General features: G+C 41.6%; 1 protein-coding gene across 9 annotated transcripts in view; it reads left to right on the top strand.

Moving 5' to 3' along the window:
- The first annotated feature begins 10,445 nt into the window (after positions 1-10,445).
- Positions 10,446-19,672, top strand: part of LOC102558349 (poly(rC)-binding protein 3) — a 929,340-nt gene continuing 920,113 nt past the window's right edge. For 5 of the 9 annotated variants that reach the window (XM_059728520.1, XM_059728519.1, XM_059728518.1 and 2 more), the window contains exon 1: positions 10,450-10,929. The gene's annotated coding sequence lies outside the window, so the exon portion shown is untranslated. Of the gene's footprint in view, positions 10,930-19,672 lie in introns of all 9 variants that reach the window. The other 4 variants (XM_059728516.1, XM_019485665.2, XM_059728517.1 and 1 more) reach the window with 4 other exon arrangements.

A 19,672-nucleotide genomic window follows, 5' to 3' on the forward strand; every position in this document is an offset into this window, starting at 1 on the left:
GCCCAGCTTGACTTGCTGTGGTCCTGAGCACGTATGCAAACGGAAATAAACTCCAGAGTTTATTGCTCCTGAGGCCATGTTCAAGCAGTATGCCCAGGAACAATAAACTCTGGAGTTTATTGCTTCATATTAATTGTACATGCAGATGGTCCACAAACATTAATAGAACTTCTTAGTATTTTGACTAAAGTACCCTTCCCTTGTGCTGCTTGGTTATTTGCTACAGCCTTCTCCCTACTTCTGTCCTCGCTCTATCGCTCATCTTGATCACACACACTACATTGGCATGAGATGTCACTTGAAAATTTTATTCTCACAGATGGTAAAACACAAGGGATGGAAATACAACAGTTTGGACAAGAGTTTGAATATTTTGAGGTCTTTAAATGAGAAAGGTAACCCTGGGAGGCATGTGACCCCTAGCACAAGGCAAAGGCTGAAATGAATTTGAGGAATCAGTTTAGTATTTAAAAAAACTAATGTGGAAAAATTGGCAGAATTATAGTGGGTTATCACAGAAGAAGAGAAGAGCAACTGAGCCAAGGAAAGAAGGGAGTTAATTGGTGATCAGATTCCAAGACAGAGAGAAGAATGTATGAGAGAGAATGAAAGATTAGAGGAGTTGCAGACAGAAGGAAGAGTGAAAGGAACAGTGATCAAAGAATGAACATCTGGGAAAAAACGATTTATGTAAGTTGGGACTCGGTATTAAGAATAGAGAGGCTTGTCAAAATGAAAGGCCCAGAAAACAAGAGCATGCTGGGAGCAAAGATGCATGATGTAGATCTCAGGTTTAAAAGGATCGTGATAGGTAGGGACCTACTGAATTCATGACAGAAATGAGCTATGTGGCAGCTCCTTTAATCTTTCAGGTTCCCCTGCACATCTGCTGCGCCCCTGCTCCCCCGTCCCCTCCCCCCCCCCCAGTTGCTAACCATGGGGCCTTATTTAAAATCGTGGTTTTTGCTTACCTGCCCTGCTGATCAGGAGTGAGTGGCGTGGCCCCTCCACCAATGGGGGGGGGGGGGGGGGAGCACGCCAATGGAGGAATCTGCAAGATTTAAGGAACTGTCATGCAGCCTACTTCCACCATGAATTTTTTAGGTCCCTACTGATAGGACTTGCTTAGAATCTGCTGATTGCTCTTCTCATAGGAACCAATGATATGGCTGGCTACTCATCAAAAAAGGGCAATGATTGCTATCCTATACTTAAAGAAATAGGAACTTAAGTAATCTTCACTGGGGTTTGTCTTAAGAGAACCAACACAAAAGTATGGCAAGATAATGAAGGTTAATATATGCTATTGGAAAAGTTTGAGAATATTTGAAATGATATCTATTCATGCACAGGGATGGGTTCCATTTGAGTAAGTGGGGTTGGGGTTTGTAGTAGACCTTAAGGCTTATATGTATCAACGGACACAGGACTCTCATGGGAGAATTTAGTAATAGCGGAAACTCTGGAGTTATGGCAGTTTGACTTTGCTAGCGCAGACTGGATAACAAATGCTGCCATTAAGAGTAGGGCACAAGTATTTTTGGATCAGAGAGCTGAAAGATTTCTTTATTAAAGGATCACTGAACCAATGAGAAGCAGTGGTATTTTATACTTGGTTTTAGTAAGTAGTGAGGATCTTATAGAAGGGCTGGTAGTAGAAAATAATCTTGAACTAAGCAATCTGGAGTTGATTCAGCTGAGTCTAAATCACAGAAGAAACAAAAATAGGTTTATACCAGGGTTTGGGACTTCTGAAAGGCAAGTTTTGAGAAATGAAGGGTGCTGGAATTGTCAACTGATTTGGGAGCTCAGGATTTAAATGCAGAGATGGTATGGAATAATTTTACATTAAATGTGAAAATATTACCTGGTGGTTGAATGCTAAGCAAGAGGAAACAATTAGCAGGGATAAACTACAGACCTGCTTAGATATACAAGCAGCTTAACAAGGACATAAAAGCTATTTCTCTATGGTTTGTAGTTTGAGGACTGCCTCTGAAAAATAAGTTTTCCCTACTCATGCCCTTTCCATATATGCCTGAGGTCGTAGCACCATGGATTCCTTGGTAGAATGCTTAAATGGCTTGGAGTGGACCCTGAATGCATGCTGCCATGTTCTTTGTGCCCTGGATGCTCTCCAGCTGCTTAGGCTCATTGCCAGGCATTGCTACCTAATTTTCCAGACTCGGGACTAAAAATGAGGATTTTTGTTGTAAAATGAAGATTCATAGATTGGAGACAGTGGCAGCAGGGAGGGGCCTGGATGTATTTGTCTATTGAACATGAAGGGTCAGTGTAATGTGGCATGGAAAAGGCTAATGATATTCTAGGTTATATAAAGCAGGTTAGTTTTAGTAGAAACAGAGAAATATTAGTACTACTACATAATGAATTAGTAAAACCCCACTTAGAACATGGTGTACAGTTCTGGTCACCAGCGTTCAAAACAAATTAAACTGGAACAAGTACAAAGAAGGGCTACTAGAAGACCTAGGGGAACAGAGAATTTTAGGGGAGGGAACTGTAACATCTTGCCTTGTTCCTAAAGGTACAGATATGTGACATATTTACAGTGAAGTAATAAATACCAGAATAACCTTGCCTGCAGTAAATTTACTTCTGATTTCTTTGGAAGTAACTTTACACAAGACAATAGCGTTTCCTCTGGATTAAGTGTTGTGTATCTTGTGTCTGCTCCAGTTTTCCTCTAGAGCACCAGGAGAAGACTGGGGTAAATGCACTGTGTGTCAGCATCCTTATGGTCACTTTTTATAAACATATTTCCTTGATGAACATAAGTGAGGGAGGAGAACTATTTATGTTAAAGAATAGTATCAGCACAAGACCAAATGGCTATGAATTGGCCATCAACAAACTTAGACTGGAAGTTTGCAAGAAGTTTCTAATGATCAGAAAACTGAAGTTTTAGAATAGTTAAAAAAAAAAAAAATCAGTGGGAAAAAGAAACCTGAATTGCTTCAAGAGAGAGCTCAATAAAGCAATGAGCAGTATAGTGTGATAAGATAAGTCTGGTTTTGGAACAACAGTTAGTGCATATGATATTGTAGCAGGGAGTTAGAGTTCAATGCTGCTACACTCTCCATAGGGCCAAGTTGGTGCCAGAGATTCGATGGTGTGACTTAATAATGGATGCAGCCCCTTTAAAGTCAGCGCACCAGTGTGATGTAGAGGCATACAGAAGTTAAAGATGCCGGAGCTCCGGACAGAAAAAAGAAAAGGCTCCAGGCAGCTGAAAGTAAAAATTGACCCCTGAAAAGGGGTTAGAACCAGAGAATAGAAACTTACCTGGGCTAGCATGGAAGCATAGGTGAAACAGACACTGGAGAGGTAATCTGGAGGCAGCGATGTGGAGTCAGGGAGGCCATGCTGGTATCACTCGTGACGCCAAGGGGCTGAAGACAGCCCAGACATGCAAAAGAGAGAGACAGCAAGAGAGAGACTTTTGAACTGGGACTGTGAATAAGGAGCAAAGCTCCAGACTAATGGAAGGACTTGGATCAGGTGTGAGTGCCTGAGTTGGGGAAGACTGTGGCTGCCAGATGGCAGTCAGACTCAGGTACAGAAGCAGCCCAGCTGCTGATGGAGGTGGAGCAGGGGCGCAAACTATGATCAACTGGAGTGCACAGTGAAATTCAAAGGGGAACTGAGATGATTGTGAGAGACTGTAAATTGGCGAAGTCTCACGTGTTATTTTTCATTTATTGTAACAGGGGCTATAGAGAGAAGACCCAAAAGACATTATAAATGGGCCAGCAAGGGTATGTCTTGATGGGAAAACCTCAAGGAAGAGAGGACTGGATAGAGAGGACCAGCTCCGCACCCTAAATTAGCGAGTTTGTTTGTTGATTACTATACTTGGACAAACTACCTAAAGGACTGATACTACTCTTGACTAAACGCCAAAGCACAGATTAGAGATAAGGACCCAGTGAGTCCTATAAAGGGTTCTGCTAACTGGCCTGTATGGTTATGATCAGAGGGTGGAAACGAACATGGTGCAGGGTTGGGTGGAGCTGTGTACCTTGACTCAGACATCAGGGTCCCACAAATAAGGCATCCTTCCACACCTTTTTTTTTTTCTTTTTCCAACCGAGTATTATAGAAAGATATGTCAGGTGAGAGTGAGATGGGCTGCCCAAACAGGCGGGATTTCCTATTCCTGTTACAGATATGTATTTGGTGTCCTCATGATGGGACTAAAAAGAAATATTGTCTGCATTGACAGAATCTGGTAATGCCAGATACTGGCATTTTGGGGACGCGAAGAGTTACCAGTTTTGAGGTCATGAAGGAATTCCTTTCCTTTAGGTTACTTTGGCAAGAACCATATGTATCAGATGGAGGGCATTGGAGGTACCTTTTTAACCTTCTGCTCTTTACCTGTAGGGTTTTGTTTTCCCATTGGGTGCTTTTCTGGCTATGGTGTGCAGGAGGGATCAGAACAGATGATCTAAAACAGGGGTATCAAATGTGCAGCCTGCAGGCCAAATTCAGACCATGGAGCCTCTCTATCAGGCCCACTGGGCTACTGGAAGCCACCAGAAGTTGGACCTTTTGGCCCCATTGGGCATGGCCATTGGCTCACTCCTATTGGACCCTGCACCCACTGGATCCTGTACCATTCCTGCTGCTGCCAGCTCTTGCACAGCAGCTGCTGTCATGGAAGCCACCACAGTACCCTCATGCCCTGGATTAGATGAGGCCTTCAAGGAGCGCTGCAATCGGGATCTGACCTGGGCCTCAGGCACAGGTGGTGGAAGGGCGGTGGGGGCCAACAGGACTTAGTCCCACCAAATGCAGGGTAGAGGTAGGGCCGCAAGGCTGCCTGGCCATGGGCTTCCAGTGGCTGCAGCAGGGGTGGGGAGGGAGTGAGGTTGGGGCAGGGGCTGCATAGCTGGCAGGGCACGGGTGTGAGCTGCGAGCAGTTCATCTGGGGGACACAGTTTCTGTTGCTATGGACCGTGCAGACCCAGGGGCACACACCCCCAATGCCTCCTGGGGTGTGTGCAGCAGCAGGAGCTGCCACCCCCTCCCCATGCCAAGCACCCCCAGACAAGCCACTCACAGTTTTGTCCCGCACCTCACCCCAGCTGTTCAGGGTGTGGCCTCAATCTTCCCCCCGCACTTCCCTTTCCCTTTCCCCAACCCCTTCTCCCAAAGACTCACCTGGGGGCGGGGAGGGCATGCATGACCCACCCCCTCCAATTTTTTTTTCTCCCTCTGCCTATGGCCCCAGGTGAATTTGATACCTTTGGTTTAAAAATAGAATTGGGGAAGATCATGACATTTACTACCTTTACCATTGTTCCCTTCACTTTGGGGGTACAACCCTTCCCCCCTATCCTGTATGTCTTGTCTATTTAGACAGTAAATTCTTCAAGATGGGAACTGTCTACTACTCTGGGTTGTGGTTGGCCTTCAGGCATGATGATATTAAACTACATGATTACTACAATCAGTATTAATGATTATTAATAGCAATATGCCAAGGCTCCTGTGGAAGCTCAAAGGTTATTCCTCTTCTGGAATTATTCTAAAATAATTCCTGCAGTCTGTTCTGCTCCAGCAAGAGAGAGAAATCTGCAAAAGGAAAGTATTCTGGTATACGAAAGGCAGAGTGATAATTTATCGTGTTTACATGATTTCTTTGCACCTGCATTAGCATGTATTTGTTTCTTGTCCCTGCCCCTCTTATCCTCCTCCCTCTTTTTCTTTAATTTTTTTTCTGCAACAGACACTACCGTTTACCAAATAGGCTATTTTGCTGCATTGTCAGCATATGTGACCTCTAGGTTACATATGCCCCAAAAGGCTATGATTAGTTTCTTCTGGATGGTCTTAAGGACAATCCAAGGAAAAGTTTTCCTGCATTAATAGTTTGCTCTGTAGACACATTCAAGCAGTAGAATTGATTGCTTCTCAGGCAATTCTGTCTGTGCAGTTTGTATGCTATCTCTTATTCATATAGATAACATTTCTGACTACCCTTGGATTTTAAGCAATTTGTACAATTATCCATAATATACAAACACTGTCTTTTGAAAATGGCAGAGCATTTCCACAAGAACTCTTTTTTAGGATTCAAACAAATAAACAAACAACCCCCCCCAACCTAGTCCTAAGCCATGTCTTGCTTTTTCCCTTATTTAAATGTATGTTCAGATCTTAAAATGGTCTGTATTCCAGCATGCAAACTACTTGGAGGCTAAGTTATACTTACAAATTAGAAGTCAAGTATGCATGCTCCGAGACATGGAAACTGAAATGTCCATTTTTTTAAAAGATATGCTGGTATTTAAGTATTGTGTTTAAGTATAGTATTCCTGAATATTACCAATTTATATGCTTATCATTCAACTATCAAACTATCCATCAAAGCTTTTCCAGGAGTACTGATATTAAAAATAATGGGTTTATGCAACTCTGTTGAAGTCAATGTGGTTGCACTTCTGTAACTGACAGTAAAAATTGGCCTGTTAGTGCCAGGAACTGGGTGGCTGAGGGAAATAATGATGGTCGTAGCCGTGTATTATGTGTAGTTGATGTGCCTAAATTGTATGGTAAATTGGCATTTCTGAAACAGTGGGAAATGATTTGGGAAACGCTAAAAAAAAAAAGAGAGAGAGAGAAACTAAGGAAATTTCAATGGATAAATTTGGACTAACTGATTCTTATTGGTACATATATGCTTGAGATTTAATTTTGCTTTAATTAAAGATTTTAATTTCTTAGTTTAATTTATAAAACATTTTCCATATTTATTTATTGCAGAAATCAGGGCTTCAGGCAGCAGAATTTTGTTTCCAATATATTTGCTTCCCTTTGTGTGGTTATGCATGATTTTGCATATATTTAGTTTGAAAAATTCAGACAGGCCTCAATTGCAAACACTTAGTCTTGTTCTCTGAGTTTTTAAAGTACTGGTCTGTACTATGCCTGGGAAAAAACACCTAAAATGCATTAAAACAAAGAGGAAGTTCTTCCTCTTTTTTTTTTGCAAGAGATTTTTGGGAGTAATGTTAGAGAAGCAACATTTGAATCTCAGGGTCTTTTTTGTGCTTCTTGCAAGTAGACTTGGGAATACCTGTCTCTCTCCAGATCCATTGCTCCTAGAGGAAGCAGGGAGGAAACCCTTCTTCCCTTGGAGTAGGAGGGAGGTTTAAATGCTAGATTAATAAAATTGCTCTTTAGTTATGCAGATGCACATTTTTTATTTTATTTAATGATTTAGTTAAGGTATTTCAGTTTCAATCTTCATAAAAAGCTTAATATATTGAAAAGTAAATTAGAAGCCAGTACTGTCCACACTATGCAGATATCATGGGCTTAAACTGACATACTCCCCTCAACGCTCCTGTTCTATGTAGCTTCCACAGTTGCTGTATGTCAGCATTTCATTCAAATTTGAATCAGTGACTTTGAATTTAGTGAAACATCCTTCCTTAGCATCAGTTAGTTTGTTGGTACACATCCTTTCACTATTGTGTGCACCTTTCTATGTACAAGGCTTGGTAAAATATACTGTGGGCATGTTTACATGTGTACTTTATTACTCAGTAGGCTTATTCACTGTGCTGTAAAGCATCAGTTTACACATGCATGGCAATTGGATGGGTGTAGACTAATTTACAGCACTGTTGGATAGTCCAATCGGACACAGGTGCTATCCGATGGTGGAGTAATTTACTGTGCTTAAGTGCACATGTAGATGGTGACATTGGGATTCATTCAGTCCATCTCAAATTGCACCAGAGTTTGATTCCTGTTGCACACGTGGATGTGTTCTGTGTGCGCCAACCACAACTCGTGGCTTCAATATTGTGGCTTGCATTTGCTCTCGGCCTTTGTGGGACACTGAAGCATAAGCTGTAAACAAACAATTATTTATGACTGGTAATAACATTTTAGAAGTGAGAGAATTTTAAGTAGCCAATATATGTCTTTTTATTTCTGGTCTTTGCTTTCTGCATTTCTCTCTGAACAATGGAAATGTGAAAGTGAGGATTGTGCATCTGTTTTAAATAAAAGTTTTAACTTTTTTAATTGCAAAAATATTTTTTGATTTTTGGTGAGTTGCATAAAGGCTTCCTTTCACAACTTCTATATTTGCTAGATTTTTGTCAGTCTTAATGCAAGTTCTGCCCTTAGAAACTGCGCAAAATATTACAAGTTGGATCAAGACGGAGCATCAGTTGCTGTGACCTGGTCTTTGAGAACCATGCTGAGAGCTATTCACTATACTTCTAAAAAATGCACATAGTCTTTCATCTCCCAGCACCTTGTGGATGACACTGGGCTAAGTTTGGGGGATACTGGCATCTCACAGTACTGGGCAACAAAGCATCCCTTGGCCACCTGCTGGGGTGATGTCCTTGGCATTCCCAGGCCTCTATTTGTGAATCACATTATCCTGCCACATGCTGTCCACTAGTCTTAAATAGCAGAGAGCATTTTGCAGCCACAGTGAGAATGAGGGAAATTCAGATTTCAGATGCCTTAAAAGAGGTCATGCCATCCCCTGTCTGCTTTCAGCTCCTTTGCAGGTACATCTGTGTTTTCAGAGGATAGGGGTCTCCCCTCAAACAAAGCCAGAGAGAACAACCAGGAGAGGTAACTTGGGGTCAGTTTATCTCAATTCACATCAGCAGTGGAAAGCGATCTCGGAGTCATTGTTGACGACCCATGTACATCTTGGTATCAATGTGATAAAATGATCAACAAGGCTAACTGCACTTTATCATGCATTAGCAGATGCATGACAAACTGGTCCAGGGAGGTGATGCTTCTCCTCTGTGCTACCGGTCAGGCCACAGTTGGAGTATTGCGTCCAGCTGTGGGCACTGCACTTCAAGAGGTATTCAGAGAATCTTGAGAGGGTTCAGAGGAGGGCCACTTGTATGGTCAGAGGCCTGTAGGCAAGGCCCTACGAGGAGGGGACCTAGATCTCTTCAGCCTTTGCAAGAGAAGCCTGAGAGGTGATCTTGTGGCTGCCTACAAATTCATCAGGGGAGGGCAGCATGGAATAGGAGATGCTCTATTTACTAAGGCATCCCCTGGAGTAACTAGGAACAATGGCCACAAATTAACAGAGAGCAGATTTAGGTTGGACATTAGGAAAAACTTCTTCACAGTATGGATTGCCAGAATCTGGAACAGGCTTCCAAGGGAGGTGGTGCTCTTTCCTACCCTGGGGGTCTTCAAGAGGAGATCGGACAAGCACCTAGCTGGGGTTGTCTGACCCCAGTGCTCTTTCCTGCCCAGGGCAGGGGGTCAGACTCTATGACCTACTGAGGTCCCTTCTGACCCTAATATCTATGAATCTACTGTGGTCCCTTCTGACCCAAACATCTATGAATCTGAGTCAAGGCCTCCACATGCCACAGGGTGCAATTAGAGAATGCCAGCAACCACCCATGAATGACATGTGCCCTTGGAGGGTGGGGGGGACATGGTGACCGCACACAGGTGGCGGCAGCAGCAAGCGGAGAGCTCCTGCAGGTAGTGGCAGGGGGCTGATTAGCAAGCGCTGACCAATGGTCGGTGATCACCCGCAGACTCTGCCAGTAGCACTGGTGGCGGCCAGCGGCAATCGCCGACTGCCTGCAGACGCTGCGAACAGGGTCGGGGGGGGGGGGGGGCAAGTGGTGACCGCCTGCAGGTGCCTCTGGAAGCCACTCTCAGGGGTGCACATGCACACCCTATGCCTCGCCAATGCAACCGCCCACCTTGCACACCGGACCCGCTTCCTTTGGAGGGTTTCCATCTTTGGGATGCCCTCATCCCAAAGCATTGGCCAGGCATAGGGGGTGCACGTGGACCCCCTGAGATTGGCCGTACACCCCCTGGAAGCGCCAGCTGTGAAACCGGAGGTGCGCTTCTGGTTTCGCCGCTGGTGGTTCCATGCTCAGCAATTCCCCCCCCCCTCCCCCCCGTCGGCAATCTGGTGCCCCCCAGACTCAGGAGGTGCCAGTTTCCCATGTCCCAAAGCTGAGGTGCAATCGTCCCCGCCAGGTGTCCCTGCTGCCCATGATGCTCTGGGATTGTGGGGGTAGCACCTGTCCAAATGGAGGCCGGGATAAAGTGACTAGCCCTCCTGGAGCTGGGTCTGCCTCACCTGAGGGAAAGACAACGTTTGGGATGATGTCCTTGGGGGCTGTCCTGCTTGAAGTGGGGGCCCTCCTGGGGTCCCTTCCAGCCCTCAGCCGCCTCAGCCCCCCTCCTCGCTCCCCCAGTCTCACTCCCTCCTCCCCGCCGCCGCCCCCGGGGCCGCTCCGCCCGCTCCCCCTGCCCGCACCCGCCGGGGCGTGCTGCCGGGGCCGCGGCGGGCGAGACGGGAGCGGGGCCCGGCGGGGGGAGCGCGCGGGGTGTGGGCAGCGGCAGCCGGGCGCCACAGCCACAGCTCGCTGCGAGAGCCCAGCCAGAGCAGCAGCAGCAGCAGCAGCGCCCGCAGCCCCCGCCAGGGATATAAGCAACCGGGAGCCGCCTTAACACAGCCCCACGGAGCCGCCCGCCCTGGAAATACACTGGCAGGAGCCGAGCTGAGCAGGAAAGCAGCAAACACCCGCCTGGAAAAAGAACAAAACAACCCCCTCCCCCCGCCTCCCCACAACCAAAAAAGAAAAGAAAAGAGAAAACAACTCGGCACCAGTCGCGGGGCTTTTTCTTTCCTTCATGATCTTTTTTTCCCTGAGGATTTCTGCCAGACTGACTCGCCCCCCCCTTGATAATTTCTCCCTTTTCATTTTTTTTAAAGATATACAGTAGCTAGATATAGATATATTTACTCTTCTCCCTGCTTACAACCCCTGTGTCTGTGTGTTTTGAATACTATCGCAGCCTCTGCTAAATCTATAGATAGATGTAGATCCCCTTCCTCCTCTCTGATCCCATCCGACACCCCTTGTTAAGGTGAGTTGTGTCTTTTCATCACTTTCTTTTTTTCCTTGTGTGTTGTCTCTCCCCCCTTCCCCCCCCCCCCCCCCATGCCTGGGGCAGGTTTTAGGGAGAAGTGTGTGTGTGTATGGGGAGTGAGAGGGGGAGGATTTCATGGAGATCCTTGCATGTTTGCAAACCTCCCCCCCCTTCTGCAGCCTCAGCATCATTCTGACCTGCTCCCTTATCCCAAGGAGGTAGATAGCTGATGAAAGTGGGGAACTGCTCTTCCTTAGCTCTGCATGCTGGAGAGGGAGAACAACAACAGCAGTAGCAGCAAAAAAAAAAAAAAAAAAAAAAAAAAAAAAAGGCAGCTTCCTCCTCCCTCTCCCCCCTCTTCTGTTTGTTTTATTATTATTTTTTTGTGTGCTTGCTTTCTGTTCTTGAAGCTATTCGCAGGGGACTTGCAAAGGGTTGCATGTGATGCAAAGGGGAGTTGTGTGTATGTGAGCGTGTGTGTTTGGAGAGAGCATCTGTGTCTTGTGTTTATGGGATGATGAATGATAAAGCTGCCAAACAGCCACTTTACACAGCGAGAGGAGGACAGCAGAGATTGGTGATGGAGAAAATGATCACGGATGCAAGGAAAGCGCCAAGGTTCTTGAAGAGTTGTGTGCTCTAGGACATATTTTGTGAGATCATTAGTGACACCTTCAGAGTGATGGCTCCCAGGCTCCTGGGTTCTCAGCAGAGGAGTAGAAGGGAGAGGGGGGGAGACCAAACTTTAGGGCTTCCTCCAGTTGTTCAGTGTTTCTTTGGTTGTAGCTGCGTGAGATTGTACTCCTTTGGGGAGAAAGGAGGGGTGAATGGTGAAAATGGCACTGCAGTCCCACAACAAACAGATCGTTTGGTATCCTGTATTCATTTCCAGTGACAAAACAGATACAAAGTGTTATTAGTATAAGCCAGCTATAGAAGGACTGTAGCCTGGTTTACTCTCCAATTGTAGAGTTGTATTAAATTGTTTTCTTTCCACTGTTCCCCTGACTGTGAGTACTGAAAACAGAAACTTGTCTTTGCAGTAAAACAGCGTTTAATCAAGCCCCGTATCTGTTCTGTAGATTTTTTTTTTAAAGAGTTTTAACGTGCCTTCAGGTGTTTGAATTGGAGTGATATAGGTTTCAGTTGCATTTGCGCAAGGAGTTAAGGCGTAGCTTGCAGGAGCACCATTTGCAAAGTGCCATTTAGACAAAGCAAAATAACAACAGACTGTCTTTTCCATGGATTTTTACATCAGTGGTGTTCACATCAAAAATAGCAGGCAGTTTTCTTGAACTTCTACCATTATAAGCAGAGGGACCTGGCAGACTGAAACGTGGTTTCAAGTATTCAAAGCTCAAATAATATTATGTTAACATTTGTCTGACCTACACAACCTTTGAATTTCTTTATCAAATCACATAGAGCCACCTTACATGTAAGTGCATTTTAATCTGGCTATTTTAAATATGGTGAATCGTTTCTGTATCTCAAAGTTTAGAAGTGAACTCTAAAGGTTGTGCCTACCTGTATTTAGAGGCCTTTATAGTAAATGTTAATATAAGGTGTGGAGTACCTCTTGTTTGGATGGCAGAAGACTTCCTTTATACTGCCTACCTAGCATGTGACTTTAAAATAACAACTTTTCACATGATGTAAGGAGGCTGATCAGCAAAAGCTGTCAGTCACAGAACTGTGCTAACAAAAATACATTCTTTTACCATTTTTTATTCTCTTGCTTAGTTAAAATATTCTGTGCAAGTTTTCTTTGGGTTTTTCTGCCACAGATGTGTGGATATCTGACAAAAGCGCGTGTTTTGATTGGATGGTGTCATTCCTTAATGCTGACAATAGCACGGGGAAATGTAAAAATATGATGTGCTATCTACATGATCACAGAAATGCACAGTGGTGTGACAGAGAAATGAAAACCAGTCCAGTTCATGAACAATTGCAAAATAAAACTGAGTGTTGGAACCACATGCATAGGCTTGTAAGCTGTTATGTTTCTAAACTCAAGTATTGATTAAAAACAGTAGCTTGGTAAGATTCTATTTGATATAATAAAAGTTTTCACTTAATAGAGTTATGCTGTTAAAATCCCATGTGGTTTAAGGAATTCTTTGCTTTACTGAAAAAAAAAAAAAAATCTTGCCCAGGACCTTGATTCTGAAAGTCTTGAGTTCGCACAACTCCCACTGATGTCACTGTGACTTGCAAGTGTTTGATACTCTTCAGGATCAGTCTTTTTAGATTTCTCAAGATTTAGGATTCATTCAAATGATAATACTGCCAACAGGTGTGTATAATGAATGACTTAATTTAGGGTTTTTGTAGGATGACAATCACAATCAAGGTGTATACAAATACACCCCTGGCGAGCTGAAGAGAATTATGGACAAGAAATTTCAGTAATGTGCATTGCACAGTTTTGTGGGGTTTAAACTTTTTTTTTTTATTCTGTAGTTGTTACCAAATAGAAAGTGTCCATCAGTTGATAAACCTATTTTGTTAATTGCTTTAGTTTGTTGGTTACTATTATGGGCAAAGAACTTAAGGGAGGCACATATACAAACGCATATGAAATGCTGAAGAAATAGTGAAGTTCGTAAGAGAAACATGAAAGAGTTGTGTCATGATTTGCAAATCAAAACTATTTGACAGTCCCCTTTTAAGTGTAATGTCAAAAAATGTCATGGTGCTTCATAAAATCTAGGAAGTGAAGTTAATTCTGGGCCTAATCCTATTCCTGTTGACATTAATGGGAGTTTATTCCGTTAACTTCAGTAGCAGCCAGCACAGGCCTTCATAAATTACCCGGTCTTGTAAAATTAAAGAAAGCTTTTAGGACAAAGCTTTCCTTAATTTATTATTTGAGGATTAGATAATATATGCATTCATTCACCGATCTAGTTTTCACAACTGGTAAAATGCATTCTGTAAAATTCTAAACTACTGTAAGTGAAGAAATGGGAATAATTATGGTGTTTTTAGAAGTCAGGCTAACTTTTTGATATAAGAAGGTTTGCTCCTTTCTCTCCTCTACCTAAGGTGATATTTTTGTTGTCTGATGTATCATAATTTTTCTGCATGATCGGTCTTCTAACATGTTATTTTCATGATTGGAGAACACACATTCTGTTTTTTCTTCAATCACAACTGCTTTTGTCAGTTTCGCTGTTCTTAATAAAATACTCTGCTCCTTACTAAGGGGGAAGGTTGTCATTATATTTAAACTTTTATTTATAAAGAAGCCCAAGAAAATGCATTTGATATCATTTATCAAGAAAAAGATATCCAATGTGTTTCCTTGGGCTCTTTGCATCGGATATTTGATATCAGCACAGTTATTAGTGTTTTATCTAGGCAGGTTACAATCAGGATACTGTTACTAAATAGTAGCATAATACATACAAACACAACTTAACAATTTGCAGATTTCCCTTGCACTATATTCCATTGCAATATCGCATCTTGTTTTTCTACCTTGGGATGGTAATAAATATGATACACTTTGAATCCAAACTTGTAATTAAAAAAAAAAATGTTTGTAAATATAGGGGATACTCGATACAAAATTATCTTATTATAAGTATTTTGTTTGCTAGGAATAATATTTTAGTAATGAACTAAACTAATATTCATAGCTACACATAGAGGATGACAAGCTGTATATAGTCCTCTTGAAATACCAAGCTCTGAACAGGGCTACATGTAGTTAGATTCCCAAAGCTGTTGGTGAACTTGTGTGAATGGCAGTAGTGACAAGTTTACGTACCCAGATATGTCAGCTGAAGGGAATGACGGCCTCTTGGGGACAACAGCATATCTGGGGAAAGGTGTTTGAGTAACCTTTTGCTGTGAGGGATAAAAACACCAACTGGCTGCCTCTCACTTGTTATTAGTGAGGTTCCTCTATCTTAGAGTCAGTATTCAGAGTGATCTCTTTAGCTCTTAGGATTATGACAGATGTGAAAAACCTAATTAGGACATACTAATAAGATTGAAGAGCTCTGATGAGGAATATATACAGTATATCGTTGACCAACAATCAGGAGGAGGACGGCTGTATTTTTTTACATATATGTGACTATCCAGTATTTTTTTAACTAAATAGTCCATGCATTCATATACAACAAATGTCCTATTTCAATATACTGTATAGGCTTGTGAGGAAAAATGCGCATATGAAGTGAAGGGAGCCAAAATAAATATTAACCTTAAATTTTCAAAATATTACAATATGGTCAAAAGAACCAAGCATGTGAATAACTAAAACAAGTGGCAAGGAGCATGATGTATCAAACAATTTTGACTGTATTGCAGTGGGCAAACACGTAACACAAGGAAACTTGAGTTGATAGTAAATACTATTTTGTTCCATAGGAAATTTTGGAAAGTAGGACATCTCTACTTTCATGGGACAGTTTTAACCTGTGTACCACTAACAGAAATCAAGAGTAGTTTATCTAAATGAATAGCATAACTCCAGGCTTACTGTGGTATGAGTACCACATTTCCTTATACAACAAGATACATAATGCTTCTATTATGCCTAATAGAGAATGACTTAATATCATATTTCAGTCAGAACATTTGGTACATGCAGCTATTAATCTTGGATAATTTATTAACTTTTGACTGTCCTGAGAATTATTTTAATGCTGTGATCAATTGGATAAAATACATACCAGCTAAATGTTTTCTTGTTGGGTAGTGTAAAAGAAACTCTGGTTCTTTTCAGTGGGAGGGATGGGTTCAGCAGCATACCTAGTTTAATGGATTTGGCCAGTTTCATTAAATAATAATAATAAAAGCAATTATTAATTTTGGATAGTTTTTTTTCATGTTCTTCTCAGAAAAAAAAATTGAATATTTTATAATGAAATGTTGTAATAGGCTGTTGATCTATAATGAGGATATAGCCTTTTTGATAATAGTTATACTTTCAAATAATAGTATTTTACTTTTTAAACTATCAATGACATGCAGTACAGATGCTATCCAAAATCCTTTCAGTTTCAGTGACACTACATGCAAAGGCATATATTAAATGAGTCATCTGAAGCTTCTGAAATGACACTTGTTTGTTTTTGAAGTATAAAAACTCTAAACAAATTAGAGTAGTCAGATCTGTAAACTCCCATAAAATTAAATAACCAACTAATGCATAATTTCCTTATTTGGGCCATTTAAAGGAGGCTTTCTTTTTGTTTCATATTGGCTCAATTCAATATAAAACACTTCTATACCATTAGCAGTCTGGTGGTAACACCCATTTTTCCTGTTGGCTACTGCAGAGATCTCTGCGTGCTGTACCTATTGCCAATGTCAGTTTAAAGATGGAATTAAACAACAAATGAATGGTGCTCTGAAGTGGGCGTATAAGATCTCCCAGGAGAGAAAATACATCTCTTTTCATAGTACAGAAGCTAATGCACAGTTATGGAAGCTAGATAGCTTGATTTGGGCTTTATGAGCATTAGTGTATGTCACAAAATCCAATCCAATGTCTATGAGGAACCCTAGTCAAAATGTAGTCTCATTATAGCATCTACAGAATTATATAGAGAGAATTATACAATGGTAATAGCTACATTTAGATTCCCTGTTATAAGTAGTAAATATACATTGCCCCAAATGAGTGGAAACTAGGGAATTCAGAGTTTAAGCTGATAACGTTGTTCTTAAACTTATCCATAAGAGGCCTGGAAGTTTCAGTCCCAACTTTGATAAAGTTGTGATAACGGATCTGGAGTTTTCTGGCATTATGGGTAACATGGGTTAGTGTAGGATAATATATTTAAGATAGAAATCTGCAACCTTTACTTATGTGGGTAGTCCTATGGATTTCAGTACAATTCCATGTCTAAATGAAGTTTTAGGGAGGAGGTCCTTAAGTATAAGCATCATTGTTGCTATCCAACTGAACTTTATATTGCATGATATAAGATAATGTGTCTGGCATTCTGCAGCATGCAAAACCACAGTTCCTTGGTAACATTGCTTGCTATTGTGCTGAATTCTGTGATAGTAAAAAATAAATTGATGGCCTTTCACAAAACCTGGAGCTTAAAGAGGGAAAACTCCAGAGATGTTTTAAATATATCATTTATAAATCATAGCACACATTTTAGGCTTTGCTGTGTTTATATTTTCTAAGTGCTTGCTTCCATTTATGTGCAAGAAAATGCCTTCCATTTTTATAATCTCTTCTATTTAATTGTGCTTTTTTTTTTTTTAACTAAAAACATAAAAATCCAGAAGCTAATGAACACTTACCACTTGCCTAGCACTGTATCAGTTCTGAAGTGATACAAAAATCAACTTGTTCTCTATTACAACAACCCTCTTGGCTTTTTAGCACCAAAAAAAAAAATGCCAATCCAATATAAACAGTAAAATGTGAGGGTCCAAAAGAGAGAATTTATTTTCTGTCTCTTTTATCCCCACAGTGTTCTTCTCTTGGGGGTGATACAGGATGGGGAGTATAGAACAAGAGATTCCATGTGGGTGTTGCAACATTGTTCCAGGTCATTCACCAAGTGAGTTTACTTAAAGGAGGAGACAGCGGAACTAGTAGAGGAAAGCACAGAGGATGAAGAGGAAGGGCTGAGGGGGGCTTGAGGCCAGGTAGTTCCTGCTGGATGTTAACATTACTTTTAACCAGGAAGCCAAGATTCTGAATATGGAGGAAGAACTTGGCTGGGAAGAGAGTTTGAGCAATAATATGGAAGTAAGAGTCTTATGACATGTTTGTTACAACCAGCATTCAGAATATTACATGCCAGTGTCCCCTTATTTCACCTCCATGTTAAAAGTCAAGCGTTCAAAAATTAAGAAGTGCCAGTATTTAAATTCTGCATGGAGACTCATTTCAGTCCACTTCTGCATATAAGTTGTGATACAGTCTTTAATTATGTGATCACCTACTACTTTTTTTCTGCAGGACCCCACCCCTATAGTCAGGGTTCTGATGATACCCTTTGTGGCTAGCTAGCTAGTGCCATGTGGCATATATAGAGCTGAGAAGAGTGTGCGACTTGACTTTCAGCTTATTCTACCTTATTAGATCATGTATAAACCCAGCTCTGTGCTCAGCAGTCCTACTGGTGGTTCAGTGCTTTTTTCCCCACAGCCTTTATCCACATCTTTACAGGACAGAGCCCTGGTGGATTTCATACTGATTTGTACCACTTTTAAAATGAAATATTTATGACCCCAAAATAAGATGTCTCTCCAGCTTTTTGCCTCATAGCAGTGTCACAATTTATTATAGAAACGCCCATGTATTAACTTTTAAAAATAAAGATACTGCATATTTCAAGCTGTAGCTGCTAAAGGTAAAATTAATTAGAATGTAGACAGGGGAAAAAAATCAGAAAATGACTTGGGAGGCAAAGAATTAGAATATTTAAATAATAAATTACAAATAAATCAAAGTTCCACAGAGAGATCTTAAGTGGTCCTGGGTTTTTTAAGATTAATATATTTATCATGCTGCATACACAAAAACATATACATGCTTTACTCCTCCAAGGAAGGAAAAAGAACTGGAAGGAATAAAGTGCTAGAAGCTTATATAAGTCTTGTCTGGACCTGGATAAATGGTGTATTAAAATTGTTTAAATATAATAGAATAATGAACCCCCCCCCCCCCACTATTGTAAACAGGACATATGTTTTGAATGTATTAGCTGATGAGCTAAGGCATTACCTTGACAGCCTTTTTGTAGTTCTCGGGCCTTTAGCCATTACTAAAATACCTCCTTCGTTCTAATTCAGAAGTATCTACAAACTATTGATTACACATAGGGATACAGCACTGGAAGGGACCTCTGGGGGCATCAGCTTCAGTCCCACGCTACCACAGGCAACCATGTCATGTCATCCCTTTACATAAACTAATTAAGCTCCATTTTACAACTAGCTAGACTGCATGCTTTCATCCTACCATTGTGATACTGTTGCAAAACCTCACTCTTTTCTGATGGTTAGACACCTCTGATTTTTTTCCAGTTTAAATTTATTCATGGTCAGTTTAAGCCCATGTATTCTTGTGCCATCATTCTCCTTTGCTTGAATAGCTCTCCTCCCTCTTTGGTGTTTACCCCATGGATATATTTATAGACGGGGAGGGATCATATCTCCTCTTGGCCTGTGTTTTCACCACGCTGATGTAGCTGAGCACAACACAGACCACTATTCTATAAGGGATTCCCATGTTACTTTGAAGCAGTGATACTCCATGCTGACTGGCTCTGGAGCCACATAAGCTGTCAGCATCTAGACCCCTTTGGTGGACTGCATCTATCACACTCCAGTTCAAAAGTTAGAGAATCCTACATATGAAGTTGCATGCACTGCATTGTTCACGATTGAGGAAAGATGCACCAAACTTTGATAACCTTTTCTGCAAAGAGCTATAGGTGATAGGGCCCCCTCATAGCTCAGGGGATACAGATCCAAGTATTATTGCAGTAGTAGATGCATAGAGGTTCTCTTCCTGCTGCATGGCCTTTGGGGAGAGCCTCTCATTCCTCAACCCTCTTCACAGGGGGTGCGTCTACACATTCATTAATGTACGATGCCTACTGTGCACTAAATTTAGTACTTGTAAAAGGAAGTACTAAATAAATATGCAGTAGACTGCCCTATTGTGCATTACCATGATTGCATGATTTTTCATGATGGTTAACGTGTAGTAGATTAATACTACTCTGAATTAGCCTAATAGCAT

The sequence above is a fragment of the Alligator mississippiensis genome, chromosome 5 (assembly GCF_030867095.1).
Source record: "Alligator mississippiensis isolate rAllMis1 chromosome 5, rAllMis1, whole genome shotgun sequence".
NCBI lineage: Eukaryota > Metazoa > Chordata > Crocodylia > Alligatoridae > Alligator > Alligator mississippiensis.